Source organism: Protopterus annectens, chromosome 17.part0 (genome assembly GCF_019279795.1).
Source record: "Protopterus annectens isolate FY-2018-M chromosome 17.part0, PAN1.0, whole genome shotgun sequence".
Classification (NCBI taxonomy): Eukaryota; Metazoa; Chordata; order Ceratodontiformes; family Protopteridae; genus Protopterus; species Protopterus annectens.
The window spans coordinates 539,343,700-539,366,281 of NC_056751.1; the positions used below are offsets into that span (position 1 = coordinate 539,343,700).

At 39.0% G+C, this 22,582-nt stretch overlaps 1 protein-coding gene across 1 annotated transcript in view; it reads right to left on the reverse strand.

Moving 5' to 3' along the window:
• The window catches only part of LOC122791453 (mucin-6-like), a 1,454,314-nt gene that overhangs the window by 1,376,747 nt on the left and 54,985 nt on the right, over positions 1-22,582 (reverse strand). The gene's annotated exons all lie outside the window — the stretch shown is intronic.

Sequence of the window (22,582 nt, forward strand, 5' to 3'; positions counted from 1 at the left end):
CCATGGCATTGGAATTTATGAACTGCAGAAAGCGTTGAGCAAATGAGTTAGTACATGAGTAGTTTTCCCATTTGATGGTGGGGTAGTTGAAATCGCCCATTATTAGGGTATTGGGCTGTACCTTAATATTACCCTGTATATCAAGAAATGTGGAGTGGGCATCCTGGGGCATGGTGAGGGATCTGTAACAAGCTACAACCTGGATTGCAGTCTTGCCTAGTGTTAGTTGCACTTGGATAATTTCGCATGCATTATGCTGAGCAACTAGCCTGCAGGTGTGGATATCCTTAATGAATATGGACATGCCTCCTCCTTTAATGTTTCGGTCCAGGTTAGGTGGCCGAAAGGTGTGGTATGAGTTATAGTCTGGTAATGCAGGGGTGCTCTCTGGAATCTTGAACCAGGTCTCTGTCACTGCACAGATGTCGATCTTCGATGTGTTAGATACATTAATAAAGATGGCCTTCCTGCTACAACACAAGGTTCTGACTTATAAGCACATTTCTTGAATTCCTCTCTTTCAGACATTGCCTCATCAAGAGAGGTCCTCATGACACCATTAGCCAGACTACACATGAGAAAACGCCAGTGCTATTTGAAGAATTGCTGGACCCAGCACCTTCATCACCTGAATTTAGAGATACTGATACTGCAATTTGTGAAACAGGAATTGACGTGGTGGACAACTGTCAGCTCTACCTGAATCAAGGAATTCCTTCCTCTCTTCGGACCTCAGTCCACTATTTCAAGATGAACACTTCAGATTTTGCATGGAGAGCAGTGTCCATGGGAGTTCAAGTGTAAGGCTTGTAGGGTCCTCAGGACACACCAAAGCACATAATCACAAAACAGATTTTGGCAGTGCTCCATGCCCTAAAAGTTCTTCACCACTTATGGACTCAGAAACCTCTTCTACTAGTCTCAGACAAAAACTACTGGGACATGGTACCTGAACAAGCAAGGGGGTGGTCTCAGACAAAAACTACCAGGATGTGGTACCTGAACAAGCAAGGGGGTATAAAGTCATAGCCTCTTTGCCAGTTGATAGTGATGGCCTGGGCGCTGGCTCTACAGCATTCTCTGATTCCTCAGACCTCATATATTTTGTTAGAGCAAAACACAGTGACAAACAGACTAAGCAGATCCTGGACACACCCTCATGAGAGGAGGTCCACTCAGAGGTCTTCCAAGACTTGATCCAGATGTGGGGAACACCTCGACTAGATTTGTTTGCCTCCTTTTAAACACACAACTGAAAAAATTCTGTTCAAGACATCCTTGCAGCCATGCCTGAAAAACAAATACTCTATCATCCCCACAGTTAGGAATGCTCCTGTATGTATTTTCACCCCTACCAATGATACCCAAGATATTTCTAAAGATTCAGAAAGAATTACCAAAGGTCATTGTGGTAAACCCCCTTTGGCCCAGGCAAAGTCAGTTCTCCCTTTCAATGGAACTGGCCGAGGCCAATTACCACAAGCTTCATCATAGATTGGATCTGCTCCCACAGCATCAGGGGTGAATGGTACAACCTAACTTAGAGCAATTGCAGCTGACAGTCTGGATGATTCTGTTTTGATACCTTTCAGATATTTGTTCCATGAGGATGTTTAGCAGGTATTTAAGAAGGCATTAAAACCTGCAACTAGGAAATCTTAAGTTTGTAATTGGAAGACATTTTCTAGGTGGTGCCAAGCCAATAACATAGCTCCCAAAATGGTTTTAACCACTCTGATTTCTAAATATGTCTATAAATGATTTGTCATATACTTCTATTAAAGTGCATCTTATGGCCATATTATCTTGCCTGCCCATGATGGTCAAACAGTTTATGAAAGGAGTGTTGAACAAGAGACCCACCCTCAAAAGCAAATCCCTCCTCCCTGGGATCTCAACTTTCTTCTTGAAAACTTGACATTGCTTCCTTTTGAACCCGACTCTCAGGCTGATTTGCATTTCATTATTTGGAAGTGTTTCATTCATTGCTCTAACATCTGTAAAGTGAGTGTGAGTCTCTAAGCTGTAAGCTCTCATGGTGAGCCAACCCTATGTGATTTTTTTCTCAAGGACAGTGTTGTGTTACACACTGATCCATCATTCAAGCATAAAGTTGTTTTTGAATTTACTTTAAATCAAGCCATCAATTTCCCAGTATTCTATCCTGATCAAAAAAACAAAACAAAACAAAACAAGGGAGAGAAGATTCTACATATGTTGGAGGCAAACGGGTAGCTCAGGTACTGCTTTAACAGAGCAAGCCCTTTAGGAATGTTGAATAGCTGTTACTCTGCTATATGGAGGCTAAGATAGCACAATGTCTATCCTCTGCTATTGTTTTCTGGTAATTCTCTTCCAGGCTAAATCTAAGCTAACTTGACTAGGGCCTTATACTCTTTGATGGCATATTAGAAAGGAGTGGACTCTAAAACATTATTGAGGCGGCAATCTGGTCCTCTGTTCATATCTTCACAAAGCACTACAAGCTGGATTCCTTTTCAAGGTCCAGAGCAGGCTTTGCTAGGTCCATTCTGCAAGGGCTCCTGGAACCCCATTCTTCAAACTCCCAGGTAGGATAAGCTTTGAGAATCTACCCAAAGTCCCACTCAAGCAGTGGGAATAATAAACATAGTACAGCTGTGTAAGTTCTTTTTACCTGTAACAGTAGATACTCAAATTCCTCAATGCCTGCTTGGCAGCACCCACCCATCATCCCCCGACTATGCATAGTTGAGGTGAGTCACAACCTGTTTGATTTGGATTTGGTTTTTATATGGTATTGTGACTGCCAGTGAATTTACTCTTGGTAGATTATTCTGGCTTCAAGTACTTTCCTCTTCTTTGTGGAAGCAAAAAGACTTGAACACTCACTTCCTCTGACAGCTGAAGGCTTCACTTTCAGGATATGTTCAGCCAATCAACTGTCACAGGAGGACAGTGGGAGGGGAGTATGAGCTTTTGAAAGCTGTGCAGTACTGGGTTACCTTGGCAGATAACCCAAAATCCAAAAATCGGCCTCGGTTGCAACAAGATGAAGAAAGATAAAAAATTTCAAATAAGCAACTAAGAAGTGCTTACAGAAAGAACTTTAATTTAATAAATAAAAATAAAAATAAATCAGATACATCGAGTCAAGCGCTTTTGTCTCCAACCATTTGGAGACTTTATCAAGACAGAGCATGCCCCAACTGACAGCTGTCAATGGGGGCGTTGTCTGTCTTGATAAAGTCTCCAAATGGTTGGAGACGAAAGTACTTGATTCACTGGCTGTATCTGATTTATTTTTTATTTTTATTTTTATTTGTTAAATTAAAGTTCTTTCTGTAAGCACTTCTTAGTTGCTTATTTGAAATTTTTTATCTTTCTTCATCTTGTTGCAGCCGAGACTGATTTTTGGATTGTGGTTTGTTTTTTGACTTTCAAAAGTTTGAAGATAACCCAAAATGCCATGGAAGCAGTGGGGATTCGAACATCTACTGTTACAGGTAAGTAACACTTATGCAACTATACTTTTCTCAGAGTTCTAATTGTACAAGGTTAAATTTTGCAGATAAATGACTATATGTTATGCTAACATAATACTAATGTAAATATGTGGAAAGTGAATTAGGGAAACACTGAAGTTATCCTTCCATTGTAGGGGGTATTGGTAAGGCCATATCTAAGTATTGCCTTCATTTTTTGTGGCCATACAAAGAAAGGGTTGTCACAAAGACAGAAATATAGTTGATCATCATTATTAAAATTCAGTGGGAAATGGGGGGAAGGGCTCAATATGAAAAGACTCAAAAAGCATGCTAGATAGAATAGGAAAAATAAAAAGGGAAGAGATGAGAGAGGACAGGTGAATAGGGAACAGATGAGAGGAAAAGGAAACTCAGTATTAACGCTAAACTTTCAGGGGAAAGCTTGGTGGAGTTAGAGATGTAGAGGTGTGACAATGAGGAAGAGAGGCATGAGTTACAACCTTCACTAGGTAAGGTTCAAGACTGACTAAAGAAAATACTATTTTATTAAGAGATGATAGGTTCTGAGCTGCACTTCCAGAAGAAATGGTGGTTCCTGGGTCTTTGGACACATAGAGAAAAGGGTCAGACACTCAACAGAGATGGGCAGGTACTTCAGGGCTAACAGTAAAACATAGGTCATTTGATAAACAGATTTTCATCATTTAGCCCTTGCTTGTGTTAATACATACAAGCATCTAATAATATGAGTTAAACGTATTTATATATCTAGATCTCTCTCTCTCTCTCTCTCTCGATATACACAGACACACACACATATGTATATCTGCATATACAAGTATGTGTATCCAAAGAAAGCTACTTCAATGGGACTGTGATACTAAGAGGAGGAGATGAGGGACCAGGACTATTAAAAGGTAGGAGACTGGCAGTGTTGGTGTATGCAGAACTCTTATGTCAAAGACAGATTCCATCTCTTTTTCAGAAGGGAAGCACCCTGCTAAAATCGAGACTAGAGAGGCATAGTTAAATGATTGGCCTATAAAGTGAAGTGGGATGAAGAGATGGGCAGACTAAGTTGATGATGGCAAAAGCAGAAGAGACAACAAATGGCAGAGAAATGAAAGGAACAGAATTTAAAAGAGGGTAAAAAGAAGATGGTAGTGGGTGCAGCATGAAAAGTATATGAAATAAGGTAGGGAGTTTGAAAATGTGTTAGAAGATGTTGCTCTGTCTTGGTCATTTGTTATCTCTGCGAAGCAGGGTAAATAACAGAATATTGATTGAGCACCTAATATTTCAGAATCACTTTTGTAGTACTCTGATTGTTTGTGTATTATTCTTCTGGGAGCTCTTTTTGTGCCTTTTCTGGTATTTATTTTTCTATAATTCCATGGAGCTACAGTGTATAGCTGCGATCGATACAGGCTCCTTTGTTGTGCACTATATACTTGCTACTACAGAAAGATGACTTACATGCTGATAGAATAAATTTCACCTCTCCTTTTCTCAAATGTTGCACTTTACCACATATGAAGGCAGCCTAGATACTATCTTTAAGTCCCTGAGGCATAGCTGACTTGAAACCAAATTCAGCAAAAAGTGATGCCATGCCAATGCAGGTAAACATGACAAACCATTGAAAGCACAGATTGTTGAAAGTCATATGATCAAAACCATAGGATCAAACAACCAGTACATCAAAAAGAAATCCCCACATACAACATAAAAAATGCTTTTGTAGTGGGGCAAGCCCCCCTGCACCCCATCACACCCCCTGCTAATTATTTATACCAGCTCCAAGATCACACTACAGTGGAGAAAAGGGCAAATTTCCTGATCCCTGCTTAACACAATCTCAGTCAGAATGGTTCGATGGACTGAATTTTCGATCATGTGGTTTTGATCATATGACTTTCAACAATCCGTCCATTTGATCATTTGATAGGAGCCCAGCAGTAAGACCTTCATTATTTTTATACCTTCCTCTCTATTATTTTGTGATGGAATTCATCTGGAGTTCGTGTTAACTGATCAGGCCTGCCACATTGTGACTGAAAATATACTGATATTTCATGATCAAGCACCAGCTATAATGAGGTCATTCTATTCCCCTTTATTTAATCCCTCTAACTGATCTCCTTACTATATGATTCATGCATTAATGTCTACATGTGTTTTTACCACTATCATGTGCTTTATTTTTTGTTCTGAAATTCTGACCTGGAACATATGCAGCAGGTCCAGAAGTGTATTGGTCAGTTGTTACTGATACAGTCATATTTCAGTAGACTAATGAATCTGAATACACCAGCAAGTGTAGTGGTCAGTTTTTACTGATACAGTCATATTTCAGTAGACTAATGAATCTTAGGGCTCTAGGGCCAATAGCCTAGTACCTACCTATGAACCTATACCGCAACAAAACAGATCTCTTTCTTTCCCATATCCATGTTTATTTTTCATGCCTTTCAAAAATATCTAGGTTCTGTACTTTCTCCTTTGCATAAGTATGAACCTATATAATTTTCTTGGGTGGCAAAAGCCAGGGTACCTTTTTGGCTGGCCAATAGCCTAGTACCTACCTATGAACCTATGAATACAGGTAAGAAAATTATAATGGCAGCAAATAAGGTAATCAGAAGAAACTGAGATTAGAGATAGAAGGGATGACAGTGGAACAGCTTAACAGCTTCTTGTGTCTGGAAGGGGTGAGGAGAGGGAAAGTCTGAATGAGGAGGTCAAAGCTAGAATCAGAGGGGCTTTAACCCACTGGCACAGAGTGTCAGAGATAGTGTGTGACAGAAGAAAGCCAAAGAAGCAGAAAAGAAATATGTACAAAACAGTGGAACAACCAGTACTACTGTATGGTACAGAAACTGGGCAGTGAAGGGAGAGCAGTTGAGTAAGCTAGAGGTGATGAAAATGAAGTGACTGAAACAATTGTCTGGAAGCACACTGTAGGACAGACAAAGAAATTAGGACATTAGAGCAGAATCCCAAGTAGCTCCATTTCTACAGAAGGCCAAATAGAACAGAGTACGGTGGTTCGGACACATGTGCAGGAAAGCAGAAGATAATCTGGTGAAGAAGACTTTGGACAGAAAGGAAGAAGGCAACAGAAAATATGGGCATCTAGCAAAGACGTGGATGGATTGTGGGTGAAAAGACCTGCAGCAGTCAGGAAGGCCTCTTGAAGAAGGTCGGAGAGTGGCAGAAAATGGGAAAGAGGAGTTTGATGATGATGATGATGTTAATGATAATGATGATAAAAAATCTGACCTATCAAGTCCTTTTTAGCTTGGATCTACTTATCTCAAACGGCTGCTTCTGTCTTCTACACTCCCCTGAAGGTATTGCTGCTGGTCACACATTGTGATTTGAAATGTCTAGTAGATGATCATCTTTCATATGCCTTGCTCTCAGGCTCTGGAGTTCACTTTGCTCTCATGATATGGAACTTACTTTGCCAATTCTGCTGACTAATTCCAAGCCCCCTTAAAGAGGTCCCTTATATACCATTTTTAGATGGATGTATTTGTCCTGACATAGTTCACTTAAATCAGAACACAAGACAGTGACAGGGAAATATTTGATGGCCTCAGCAGTAAACCAAAAATGCATACACATTTTATCAACTGAGTTAAGTAATGTGAAAAAAGAAAAAATAGTAAAACAAGAACATTGCCTTTAAGTGTAATATAACTAATATTTAAAAAACACGAAGAAACTTGCTTTCACAGGTTCTTCTGTACTATATCATTTCTCAGGTTTGTCTGCTTGTTCAGACCCAATTACAGCACTAGGCGGCTAGCAGGTTAGGTAATTTACTCATGCTCAAACCCTGTACCCTAGTTACAGGAGACAAAGGCCTGAATCCTCTACACCAACTACCATACTACAAAAAGTACATTTTCAAGGAATCAAGTTTCAATACATTTTCAAGGAATTGTGAGCTTTAATGCATTTTCAAGGAATTATGAGCTTCAAGGGAAAATAGGTTTATTGCTCCTCATCATGCCTCTCAACTGTCCAAATTTTTCCTCATATTTTCGTCTGTTCTTGTTAAATCTTGGTTTTCTGGCAAATTATTGATAAATTATTGAGGACTGAAGCCAGAAAATAATGACAGATATTTGAGTTACAGATTTATTTGAAAATTCGCACTAATGCAAATCCTGTGATAAACTTTCTCAGTCTGTAAGAGCAACTTTTAAAACTTGTCCCTATGTTTGAGCCTTTGTCCCCCCATTAATTATGGCTTTGTCCAGATTTCTTGCTCTAAGAGGTCGAGAGTTATGATGCTCATGCCAAGTTTATTTTCAATGCAGAACTGTTTTGTTTAGCAAATGGTTATCAAATGTTTGTGCTGCAGGATTTGAAAGAAGTGTTAGTTGCACAATAGGTAATATATTTGCCTTTTACGCAGAAAGCTATGGGTTCTACTCCCACCCCATGTAGATAGATTGCTAATACCCAGTTGTGCTTTAAGTAGGGGTGGGGTGCTGCATTACTGAGTGTGACCTACTTTAGAATAGATGCCTAGTAACATTGAATCTTTTGTCAATTTGCCATCCATTCCCTATTAAAGTATTACCAGCTTATTATTTTTTAATGCAACCTAAGCAATTTATTCTTCAAGGGCAGGAGATGCTGAATTTGTAGGTGAAACACTGAAATATAAAGATGTTTGTTTGCTAGCAGCAACTTCTTCATTAGTTACATTTCTTTTTAATGTGGAATTATTCACATGACTTTTACTTCAGCAAAAATTCAGTGGTCTTTTATCACTGAAACTTTTTGAAATAGGCAGTTTTGTCATTAGTGGTTCATGCATTTTTTCATTGTTTACTGGAAAAATGATCAAAACTATAAATTTAAAACACACTCTAACAAGTGGTATTTTATTATACAAGGAATATAATTTAATACAATCAGGAAGGTGGATCAAAGAACACATGCATGTCTGCATGATCCTGTGTGTGCAAGGGGCCTATGGCTTGAAAATAACCCAAAGGTAAACTTTATCTGCCACTAGTCAGATGCATTTAATTTGAATGTGGGTTTCAATGCCATTTCAATGAATGTGAGTTTCAAAGGCAGAGACATTTGCTGTTAATGCTAAGTCTGTTTTCATTGTGAGACTGTTTTGGTTTGTTTACCAAATGTCTACCAGTGTTTGTGGTATAAAATTTGAAAATAAAAGTTTTAAATTAAATCCAAATATCTGTAATCACTGTAGAAGTAAAGAAGAAAATTAGTATTATCAATAACAAGCTTGAAGAGTGTTTATAATAACTGTGGAAAAGTAGCCAAGTAATGGGACACTGGAATTGCTGCAGGGGGAGGGGGGGGGCTGCTGTGTGTGTGTATGTGTAGGGGGGCCCATATCCATTACCCTGCCTGGAGTCCCATTTGACTATGATCTGGCTCTGTGCTTGGCACATAACTGACTATCTTTTCTTCCTCCAGGTTTGATTAGCATGGGACTTTGCTTCCTTCCCCTGGTAAAACTATGTTTTAATGCCACATCCTCTTTCCTTTCCTTTCATGGAGGTCAGGTGTCCACCTGGTGCTTTTGTTGTATAGTTCTATAGGGTAATTGGATTCTGTTCCTGTATTGCTCTTGATAATTCTTTCTTTGCTGCAGTCCTCTTCACCCAACCAGCTAGACCAGCTAAATCTGCTTCTTTATTTATTCTCACCTGTTCTTCCTGTTCTGTGCCACTGTTCTTTCTCTCTGCTGATTGCATTGGGCTGTTCCTGCTGTACTTTAGCTTTTTTCTTGTTATCCTTTTTCTCTCTTTGTAGGTCCTGCAGTGCAATTCCCTGGCTTAGTTGTATTCATGTGTTTACATTCTATGGTGAGCCATTTTTTTATCCAGCTTCCTTCTTCTTCTGCCCCCTCGTCCACCCCTTTGCCTTGCAGCTAATTAGCCTTCTTCTCTGTAGCTACTAATTTGGGGGTTGGCTGACCTCATCCATATCTCCATATTTTTAAACCTGTGGAGTACCTGGATCCTATAGGTAGCATCCCCACCCAACTTGGTGGCTCCCCATATGTACCTTGAATAGGAAGAAATAATCCACCTCCTGCTGAAACTAGAGCGAAGCTGCTGCTCTTCACTGTTTGAGATAAGGTGGCTCCCTTGAGACCAAGCCCCCATATGTACCTTGAATAGGAAGAAATAATCCACCTCCTGCTGAAACTTGTGCTCTTCACTATTTGTGATAAGGTGGCTCCCTTGAGACCAAGCCCCCATATGTACCTTGAATAGGAAGAAATAATCCACCTCCTGCTGAAACTAGAGCGAAGCTGCTGCTCTTCACTGTTTGAGATAAGGTGGTCAAATAGTTCTAAATAATTTTATCTGGCAGCTGCTGTATAGGATCCACGGCTACCTCAGTATTAGGGATTCCTCCACAGATACTTTTCTGGGAAGTCTTACACTTTCAGTGTCATAGTTCCCAAAATCACTGGAAAATACGTAAAAATTGGAATTTTCCACAAAATTTTATCGCTACATACCCAGTGGAGATTATATGCTATAGTAACAGTGCTGAATACATGAACTCCTCCCCCACAAGCAAGGTTTCAAATAATCCTACAGAAAAGTACATGGATCCTATAGGTAGCATCCCCACCCAACTTGGTATGTTGTAATCAGCTGTAACTTGACTAAATCACAGTTTTTCTTCATTTAGTTTGTATAACTTTGCCTAGAAAAGTCTGATGTATCCTGTGACTTATTATTTTCTGAACTAGCATTGTGATTTTGTTAACAAGCTAATAGTGAGCCTCGGGTCTGCCCATACAGTTGAACGTTGATCTATGTTACATAAAACATTTTAACAATCTTCTCTCTGAAAAGTTACTTGGCCGTTTCTGCTGGATATGGGCAGTGTAGAGTTAGATCAGGGTAGAACTAATTTCAAGAGTGTTGTCTCTATCTGTAACGTATTTAAAATTAGTGATTATAATTAGGGTTATTTTAAGGTCGCTACTGCAACTGCTAGCATAAGTAATTCTAGCGACTATACTTAGAGTTAGAATGTTCTATGCTTATTCTGCTACCTGGTTTTTGGCAGTAAATTGTGGTTATTTTCTGAGTAAAAATATATCTTGGTGACAGTACAGAACTATGTTATTTTTTATTTCTGCTTCCTAATTTTCCTCCTGGCCTCCCTCTTTTCCTCCTAGGTGGCTCCCTCGAGACCAAGCCCCCATATGTACCTTGAATAGGAAGGAATAATCCACCCCCTGCTGAAACTTGGCTGCTCTTCACTATTTGTGATAAGGTGGTCAAATAGTTTTAAATACTTTATCTGGCAGTTGCTGCATAGGATCCCTGGAAACACGCTAAATTGGAAATTCCTCCACAGATACTTTCCTGGGAAGCCTTACACATTCAGTGTCATAGTCCCCAAAATCACTGGAAAATACTTACAAATTGGACTTTTCCTCAAAATTATATCACGAGGCTACATACCCAGAGGAGATTATACGCTATAGTAACAGTTGAGGACTACTTTAACCCCGCTACTGCTGAATACATGAACTCCTCCCCCACAAGCGAGGTTTCAAATAATCCTACAGAAACCCGCCATTTTTAAACCTGTGGAGTACCTGGATCCTATAGGTAGCATCCCCACCCAACTTGGTATGTTGTAATCAGCTGTAACTAGACTAAATCACTGTTTTTCTTCATTTATTTTGTATAATTTTGCCTAGAAAAGTGTGATGTATCCTGTGACTTATTATTTGCTGAACTAGCTATACAATAGTATCGCTATAAACCTGCTGCTCTCTGTACTAGCATTTTTACTCGTCTCACGACTGCTTGCTTAGCTACATTGTGATTTTGTTAACAAGCTAATAGTGAGCCTCAGGGTCTGCCCATACAGTTGAGCGTTGATCTATGTTACATAAAACATTTTAACAATCTTCTCGCTGAAAAGTTACTTGGCTGTTTCTGCTGGATATGGCAGTGTAGAGTTAGATCAGGGTAGAGCTAATTTCAAGAGTGTTGTCTCTATCTGTAACGTATTTAAGACTAGTGATTATAATTATACTTAGAGTTAGAAGCAGTGTTCTATGCTTATTCTGCTACCTGGTTTTTGGCAGTAAATTGTGGTTATTTTCTGAGTAAAAATATGTCTTGGTGACAGTACAGAACTATGTTATTTTTTATTTCTGCTTCCTAATTTTCCTCCTGGCCTCGAGACCAAGCCCCCATATGTACCTTGAATAGGAAGGAATATTCCACCCCCTGCTGAAACTTGAGCGAAGCTGCTGCTCTTCACTGTTTGTGATAAGGTTGTCAAATAGTTTTAAATACTTTATCTGGCAGCTGCTGCATAGGATCCACGGCTACCTCAGTATTAATTGGAAATTCCTCCACAGATACTTTTCTGGGAAGTCTTACACATTCAGTGTCATAGTCCCCAAAATCACTGGAAAATACTTACAAATTGGACTTTTCCTCAAAATTATATCATGAGGCTACATACCCAGTGGAGATTATATGCTATAGTAACAGTTGAGGACTGCTTTAGCCCCGCTACTGCTAAATACATTAACTCCTCCCCCACAAGCGAGGTTTCAAATAATCCTACAGAAACCCGCCATTTTTAAACCTGCGGAGCACCTGGATCCTATAGGTAGCATCCCCACCAAATTTGGTATGTTGTAATCTGTTGTAACAAGACTAAATCACTGTTTTTCTTCATTTATTTTGTATAACTATGCCTACAACAGTTTGATGTATCCTGTGACTTCCTATTTGCTGAGCTAGATATACATCGCTGTTGCGATAGTTTCGCTATAAACTTGCTGCACTCTGTACTAGCATTTTTTAACTCGTTCCACGACTGCTTGCTTAGATACATTGTGATTTTGTTAACAAGTTAATAGTGAGCCTTAGGGACTGCCCCTACAGTTGAATGCTGATCTCTGTTACATAAATATTACGCAGTTAGAAATCCTCTCTCTGAAAAGTTACTTGGCCGTTTCTGCTGGATATGTACTTATTTAGCCTTGCGACGGCAGTGTAGAGTTAGATCAGGGTAGAGCTAATTTCAAGAGTGTTGTCTCTATCTGTAACGTATTTAAGACTAGTGATTATACTTAGAGTTATTTTTGCAACTGCTATCATAATTAATACTAGCGACTATATTTAGAGTTAGAAGCAGTATTCTATGTTTATTCTGCTATCTGGTTTTTGGCAGTAAATTGTGATTTTTTTCTGAGTAAAAATATGTCCATTACTTAGTCTTGGTGACAGTACAGAACTATGTTATTTTTTATTTCTGCTTCCTAATTTTCCTCCTGGCCTCCCTCTTTTCCTCCTAGGTGGCTCCCTTGAGACCAAGCCCCCATATGTACCTTGAATAGGAAGAAATAATCCACCTCCTGCTGAAACTAGAGCGAAGCTGCTGCTCTTCACTGTTTGAGATGAGGTGGTCAAATAGTTCTAAATAATTTTATCTGGCAGCTGCTGCATAGGATCCACGGCTACCTCAGTATTAAGGATTCCCCCCTGGAAACACGCTAAATTGGAAATTCCTCCACAGATACTTTCCTGGGAAGCCTTACACATTCAGTGTCATAGTCCCCAAAATCACTGGAAAATACTTACAAATTGGACTTTTCCTCAAAATTATATCACGAGGCTACATACCCAGTGGAGATTATATGCTATAGTAACAGTTGAGGACTGCTTTAGCCCCGCTACTGCTGAATACATGAACTCCTCCCCCACAAGCGAGGTTTCAAATAATCCTACAGAAACCCGCCATTTTTAAACCTGTGGAGTACCTGGATCCTATAGGTAGCATCCCCACCCAACTTGGTATGTTGTAATCAGCTGTAACTAGACTAAATCACTGTTTTTCTTCATTTATTTTGTATAACTTTGCCTAGAAAAGTCTGATGTATCCTGTGACTTATTATTTGCTGAACTAGCTATACATCGCTGTTGCGATAGTATCGCTATAAACCTGCTGCTCTCTGTACTAGCATTTTTACTCGTTTCACGACTGCTTGCTTAGCTACATTGTGATTTTGTTAACAAGCTAATAGTGAGCCTCAGGGTCTGCCCATACAGTTGAACGTTGATCTATGTTACATAAAACATTACGCAGTTAACAATCTTCTCTCTGAAAAGTTACTTGGCCGTTTCTGCTGGATATGTACTTACTTAGCCTTGCGACGGCAGTGTAGAGTTAGATCAGGGTAGAACTAATTTCAAGAGTGTTGTCTCTATCTGTAACGTATTTAAGATTAGTGATTATAATTAGGGTTATTTTGCTACTGCAACTGCTAGCATAAGTAATTCTGAGTTAGAAGCAGTGTTCTATGCTTATTCTGCTACCTGGTTTTTGGCAGTAAATTGTGGTTATTTTCTGAGTAAAAATATGTCTTGGTGACAGTACAGAACTATGTTATTTTTTATTTCTGCTTCCTAATTTTCCTCCTGGCCTCCCTCTTTTCCTCCTAGGTGGCTCCCTCGAGACCAAACCCCCATATGTACCTTGAATAGGAAGGAATAATCCACCCCCTGCTGAAACTTGAGCGAAGCTGCTGCTCTTCACTATTTGTGATAAGGTGGTCAAATAGTTTTAAATAATACTTTATCTGGGAGCTGCTGCATAGGATCCACGGCTACCTCAGTATTAAGGATTCCCGCCCGGAAACACGCTAAATTGGAAATTCCTCCAAAGATACTTTCCTGGGAAGCCTTACACATTCAGTGTCATAGTCCCCAAAATCACTGGAAAATACTTACAAATTGGACTTTTCCTCAAAATTATATCACGAGGCTACATACCCAGTGGAGATTATATGCTATAGTAACAGTTGAGGACTGCTTTAGCCCCGCTACTGCTGAATACATGAACTCCTGGTTTCAAATAATCCTACAGAAACCCGCCATTTTTAAACCTGTGGAGTACCTGGATCCTATAGGTAGCATCACCACCCAACTTGGTATGTTGTAATCAGCTGTAACTAGACTAAATCACTGTTTTTTTCTTCATTTATTTTGTATAACTTTGCCTAGAAAAGTCTGCTGTATCCTGTGACTTATTATTTGCTGAACTAGCTATACATCGCTGTTGCGATAGTATCGCTATAAACCTGCTGCTCGTTGTACTAGCATTTTTACTCGTTTCATGACTGCTTGCTTAGCTACATTGTGATTTTGTTAACAAGCTAATAGTGAGCCTCAGGGTCTGCCCATACAGTTGAACGTTGATCTATGTTACATAAAACATTTTAACAATCTTCTCTCTGAAAAGTTACTTGGTTCTGCTGGATATGTACTTACTTAGCCTGCAGTGTAGAGTTAGATCAGGGTAGAGCTAATTTCAAGAGTGTTGTCTCTATCTGTAACGTATTTAAGACTAGTGATTATACTTAGAGTTATATTAAGGTCGCTACTGCAACTGCTATCATAATTAATACTAGCGACTATATTTAGAGTTAGAAGCAGTATTCTATGTTTATTCTGCTATCTGGTTTTTGGCAGTAAATTGTGATTTTTTTCTGAGTAAAAATATGTCCATTACTTAGTCTTGGTGACAGTACAGAACTATGTTATTTTTTATTTCTGCTTCCTAATTTTCCTCCTGGCCTCCCTCTTTTCCTCCTAGGTGGCTCCCTCGAGACCAAACCCCCATATGTACCTTGAATAGGAAGGAATAATCCACCCCTGCTGAAACCTGCTGCTCTTCACTATTTGTGATAAGGTGGTCAAATAGTTTTAAATAATACTTTATCTGGGAGCTGCTGCATAGGATCCACGGCTACCTCAGTATTAAGGATTCCCGCCCGGAAACACGCTAAATTGGAAATTCCTCCAAAGATACTTTCCTGGGAAGCCTTACACATTCAGTGTCATAGTCCCCAAAATCACTGGAAAATGCTTACAAATTGGACTTTTCCTCAAAATTATATCACGAGGCTACATACCCAGTGGAGATTATATGCTATAGTAACAGTTGAGGACTGCTTTAGCCCCGCTACTGCTGAATACATGAACTCCTCCCCTACAAGCGAGGTTTCAAATAATCCTACAGAAACCCGCCATTTTTAAACCTGTGGAGTACCTGGATCCTATAGGTAGCATCCCCACCCAACTTGGTATGTTGTAATCAGCTGTAACTAGACTAAATCACTGTTTTTTCTTCATTTATTTTGTATAACTTTGCCTAGAAAAGTCTGCTGTATCCTGTGACTTATTATTTGCTGAACTAGCTATACATCGCTGTTGCGATAGTATCGCTATAAACCTGCTGCTCGTTGTACTAGCATTTTTACGACTGCTTGCTTAGCTACATTGTGATTTTGTTAACAAGCTAATAGTGAGCCTCAGGGTCTGCCCATACAGTTGAACGTTGATCTATGTTACATAAAACATTACGCAGTTAACAATCTTCTCTCTGAAAAGTTACTTGGCCGTTTCTGCTGGATATGTACTTCCTTAGCCTCGCGACGGCAGTGTAGAGTTAGATCAGGGTAGAACTAATTTCAAGAGTGTTGTCTCTATCTGTAACGTATTTAAGATTAGTGATTATAATTAGGGTTATTTTAAGGTCGCTACTGCAACTGCTAGCATAAGTAATTCTAGCGACTATACTTAGAGTTAGAAGCAGTGTTCTATGCTTATTCTGCTACCTGGTTTTTGGCAGTAAATTGTGGTTATTTTCTGAGTAAAAATATGTCTTGGTGACAGTACAGAACTATGTTATTTTTTATTTCTGCTTCCTAATTTTCCTCCTGGCCTCCCTCTTTTCCTCCTAGGTGGCTCCCTCGAGACCAAGCCCCCATATGTACCTTGAATAGGAAGGAATAATCCACCCCCTGCTGAAACTTCTGCTGCTCTTCACTATTTGTGATAAGGTGGTCAAATAGTTTTAAATACTTTATCTGGCAGCTGCACCTCAGTATTAAGGATTGAAATTCCTCCACAGATACTTTTCTGGGAAGTCTTACACTTTCAGTGTCATAGTTCCTAAAATCACTGGAAAATACTTAAAAATTGGAACTTTCCACAAAATTATATACATACCCAGTGGAGATTATATGCTATAGTAACAGTTGAGGACTGCTTTAGATACATTAACTCCTCCCCCACAAGCGAGGTTTCAAATAATCCTACAGAAACCCGCCATTTTTAAACCTGCGGAGCACCTGGATCCTATAGGTAGCATCCCCACCCAACTTGGTATGTTGTAATCAGCTGTAACTAGACTAAATCACTGTTTTTCTTCATTTATTTTGTATAACTTTGCCTAGAAAAGTCTGCTGTATCCTGTGACTTATTATTTGCTGAACTAGCTATACATCTATAAACCTGCTGCTCTCTGTACTAGCATTTTTACTCATTTCACAACTGCTTGCTTAGCTACATTTTGATTTTGTTAACAAGCTAATAGTGAGCCTCAGGGTCAGCCCATACAGTTGAACGTTGATCTATGTTACATAAAACATTACGCAGTTAACAATCTTCTCTCTGAAAAGTTACTTGGCTGTTTCTGCTGGATATGTACTTACTTAGCCTTGCGACGGCAGTGTAGAGTTAGATCAGGGTAGAACTAATTTCAAGAGTGTTGTCTCTATCTGTAACGTATTTAAGATTAGTGATTATACTTAGAGTTATATTAAGGTCGCTACTGCAACTGCTATATCCCTCACAAATACTTCCTCCACAGATACTTTTCTGGGAAGTCTTACACTTTCAGTGTCATAGTTCCTAAAATCACTGGAAAATACTTAAAAATTGGAACTTTCCACAAACTAATATAACGAGGCTACATACCCAGTGGAGATTATATAGTAACAGTCGAGGACTGCATTAGCCCCTCCCTGCCCCCATATCCCACCCGCCCCCACTACCTCTACATTTATATCCAAAAAAACTTACCCACTAGCACTTGCTCCAATCACCTCTGCTTACTAATCAATCCCCTCACCCAATCTCTTGCTATTCCTCATCTTGCACCCACCCACACCCGCCCTCTCTTCCACTCTCTTACATCATAGCTACCCATTCTCTCCATATCACCTGTAAGTGCATTTTTAGGGTCCCATTTCCATAAATCCATAGAGATGTGGTACTTTATTCTAGCACCGTTACTAGCAACCTCTTATCTTACAACCTTGTATGAAACCCAAACTCTTTTAGGGTTCTCAATTTCTTCGGCTGAGACCAACACTTTTGAAACCAATCTTCTAAACTTTTATCATATTCATGGTACTTGGGTGAACACAACTTATTACTCGCTGCTTCCACATCCAAATACCTCCAAAAATATTAGCCCCAAACTGAAGTATATTCACAAAATTGTAGATAAATTCCTGAAACTTATCTCCAAACTTAGACTTAATCTACTACCACATGGGGACATACACCCCAACCCTGGCCCAGCCAACACTGACTTGCATTCTTCCCTTCTCATGGACCCTAGTTCCAACCCTATTATCACTCGCCCTATAAATTCTCTTTTTACTTGTCATCTGAACATTAGAAGCATCAACAACAAGGTACAGGAACTTCATGCACTCATGGCTGACCTCTCCCCAGAGATCTTGTGCCTAACTGAAACATGGTTAAAACCTACCACTACTGATAATGAAATCCTAATCCCAGGGTACAATATACTTAGGAGAGACCGAATCTCCAGAAAAGGGGGTGGGGTAGCCATACTCTATAAATCCGATCTAACCGTATCCATAGATGTCATACAACCACCTCAGATTAACAATGCAGAAATCCTTACTTCCAAACTACAAATTAACATTAATAAATTTATCTACATAATCTGTGTTTATATTCCCCCAGGTAATAACATAGATACTCTTGAAGCCACCCTTCACTGGAGATCAAGCCACTTCCCTCAAGAAACCTTAGTTCTCGGAGACTTTAATATAGATTGGACTACCTGTTCCTCAGTAGCTCCTTCCGCCCATATTAACCTACACTCTTTCACGCAAATTATTAACACTCCTACCAGGATAGGCAAATCTAACCAAAAAGAGAGTATACTTAATAGTCATCCTAACCTATATACATCTGGTACCCTCCCTGATAGCCTAAGTGACCACCATCTCACCTACATAATTAAGCACAAAATAATCATTCCAAAGCAACCTATATTAAGATCTGTCAGAAATAAAAAGAAATAATTTCAACTAGAATTAAATTCTTGCAACTGGGCAATACTAAAACATCTACCCCTAGATGAAGCAGTGCAGTACTTTAACAAAAAATTCCTAGAAATTCTTAATCTTCATGCTCCCATTCGTTCAAAGAAAACTAAGACAGTAGATGTTCCTTGGCTTTCTAAAGAGACCAGGCTCAAAATTAATCTTAGAAATAAAGCTTGGTCTGTATGGCGAACCACTAAACTCCCTCTTGACCAAATTAACTACAGACAACTTAGGAATGAAACCAAAAGACAAATCTTACTTGACAAAAAACAATACTATTGTAAATTGCAGACAGAACATCAAAACTGTCTACAAAAATTCTGGGCTGGATTAAACAATCTTCTTCACCCTGGTCCCTGTCCCAGCCACACTCATCGATAAACCCTCGGATGTAGTCTCCAACAGCTTTAACCGTTTCTTCACCGAGACAATCCAAACCCTTTCTAATCAACTGCCACTCAGCTCCTACAGCCAAGATACTCCCACCTATAAAAATCTCCCTCATTTACCTTTCAACCTGTAGCTACTTCATTTATCTACAAATTAATCAGAAAACTAAAACCCACCACACTCTCAGCTGACCAACTTCCAGCTGAATACTTGCAAAATCAGCTGAGGCCATTGCCTACCCTGTGTCACTACTTATCAATCGTTCATTAGCAGAGGCCAAAATTCCTGATATCTGGAAGGTATCCTATGTAATACCTCTCCACAAAGGTGGCACTTCCACAGAGCTCTCTAATTACAGGCCTATATCAATACTTTCCTCTATCAAAGATAATGGAAAAATGTGTTCAGAAACAGCTTATGCAACACCTACTCATCAACCACCTATTGGCTGACACTCAACATGGTTTCAGACCTCTCCACAGTACTACCTCAGCCCTACTTGTCTTCTCTAATACCATAAACACCTATCGTAATAATAACAATATTTCCTCTGCACTATTCTTGGATCTGTCCAAAGCCTTCGATATGGTGGACCACAAACTTCTAATTAACACTCTGCAATCACTCTGTCTGAATACTATAGACCTTCAATGGTTTAGTTCCTATCTAAATGGTAGAAAACAGGCAGTTTTACCCAATACTCTGAGAGTCCCACAAGGATCCATTTTAGGACCACTGTTATTTTCCATCTTCATCAATGACTTAAATACAGTCATACCTAACGCCAGTTGTAGTCAATATGCAGACGACTCCACGCTGATCTGCTCTGGCACAACCCTCACAGAGCTACAATTAACAACCCAGACCACTTTTAGCAAAATAGAAAACTGGCTCTCCAGCCTGATACTTAATGCCAAAAACTAAAATGCTGCTGTTTCTACCTACAATCCATTCCAAGGATGGGACCATAATCTCACTGGACCTCTCTACTAAATTACTAATTATTGACAACAACCTAAAATTTGATATACATGTAAACCAAATGATCAAAACCATCAATAAGAAATTAGGCTCGTTATATAGAATAAAAGGTTTTGACCCCCCAAGCCAAAACTGCCATTGCCCAAACTCACCTTCTCTCCTCTACTTCACAATATTAGTAAAACTGTCATGAACAAACTTTCCATCTGCTACAATCATATCGCCAGGTTTGTTAGTGGGTCACCTTTCAGGACCCATCATTGAAACCTAATTTCTTATAACCTACTAGTTCTGCTCCTCACCAACTCTGCAGGAGAACTTGGAACAAACTTTTAAATCAGTTTAAAGCTAAACTTAAACCATACCTGGCATCATATTTCTTTATCATGTCTATTCTCGATCATCCTGAACAATAATTATGGAATAAGTAATAGTTTTTGTGAATGAATCTGTGACTTTATTAAAATGTTGTACTGGTTTGGAGCTTTTAAATGGACATGTATCCAGTCGGACTATCCCAGTTAACAAATGTAAAATAAATAAAATAAATAAAATAAAAATAAAATTCTGATTTCATTGTGGGTTTTGTTTCAATGACGTAGGCTCTGTCTCAATATTCTGTTTATTGTTGTTATGTTTAAGGACTCTGTGTGTATTAAGCTGGGATGAAGTCTTTATACTTCACCCAGGCTGTTTCAATTGGATCCTCTGTCCTCTACAGAAAGCTGTAATTTCATTAGACAGATCAGTCCAGCAAGCAAAACTTTTCTCTTAAATTCTACTCTGGGTCATTTTTTTTTCTTGCAACGAGTTTTAGGTAGGAGTTTGAGAAGGAGTTTAATCTGTAAGCCTTCTGACCCAGTATTTATTTTCTTTTCCTTTCTGTTGCAACTTGGAGCCATTTCATTGCAGTATAAGGATTAGATTGGCACAACATATTGTAAGGACTCTCTTTCTTTGCTCTGTCCCCATCCTAAGGACTCTCCCCAATGTAAACATTTTTTTGTGGGGGGTTGACAGCTTGCAAGCTTACTATGCTACAAAAAAGGAAATAAAAGAGTTAATTTCAATGATAGTTTGGTTTTCACTTCGGGATCTATTTTCCTGTGACTACATAGCCTCCATCCTACTCCAGTAAAGTCATCTTTGTCTTAGACAGTGTATGACATTCTTCAGCTTTGGTCACACACAGACACACACACACACACACACACACACACACACACACACACACACACACACATGCACTGGGTGTAAAGGGAAGCAAACTTGAAATAAAATATTTTATTTAGTACATGTCTTGAGCGTTATATACACCACAGTAAGACATTGTGTCGTCGATTTCTCAGCTAGGCGTCTTCTCTCGTAGTAGACATCATGGTGAATGGGTGTACCTTAGTTGCAAGGCTGTGTATCAGAGCCATAAAACAAACGGCATAAAAAAATCAACAACCAAAATTCTGTTCTGTGGTTGGCGACCAGGAAAAGAAAAAGGAAAAGACACAAACAAACATGTTTAACAAGATGTAGTATAGCTCCAACAGGTATTGTTGCAGGAACAGAAATATGCTGGGAGCATTTCCAGTTAATAATAACAAATGCATGTTCCTTTAAAAATCAAAGTAAAGAGAAAACATAAAAACAGCAATGTGTTTGCATTTCACATTTCAACAAATACTGTATATAAATATCAATCAGGAGCGCTGCGTTTTGGAGACTTGCTGCAGTGTAACTATGGCAAACAGCAAAAACATCAAGAAACAGAGAAAATATAAGATTATGTTATCCCTGAATAATAAGTACGTTCTTCTTTAAAAGGGGCTTATAACCTAAGTAAATGATGACATTCCAGCCAAAGGAAGGACAAGCATCCCAAAGCCTACATAATGTAATACTTTTGGTCCTGATCCTTCCTGAGTTTTTTTGGAGCCATTATCAAGACATCTGATGTTGTAACATTTGTGGGTTGAAGATGAACTTTGAAGTGGTTTGAAACTGACTAATAATACTTAGATATTTCTGGAATCCAGTTAACAATGATGAGAAAAGAAGGACATGGAGGTATTTCAGCCTGTGTGCCCTTTTTACAAATTTGGGTTCCTGATGCTAATCCATCACTGTTGTTCTGCCTTATGGAGGGAAGAATAATATTCTGCTGAATTAAGTCTAGAAGAAGAAGTTCATTATTTGTTGAATCACTTCCTAGTAACATTGAAAGTTGTTTCTACGTAAAGCAGCCATTTTCTTATGTGTCGAGGTTTTGCTATCAAATAGACATTCCTTTAAACTTCAAAACAACATGCCTTTCAGAATGAAGGTATCCTGTTACATTTTTCCACTCTTTTATTTTTTCATTCACAATATGTAACAGCATATAGTAACAACACTGATAAGAATCTTAGGATATTGAAATAACTTTCCTTTGTTAGATTATGTTAACACATAATATGCTCCGCTTTCTAAGTGCTTATTGTCAGTAACTTCAACATTCTATTTTTCTAAAGCTTGCAGATGGAGTTTATCTGTCAGGTAT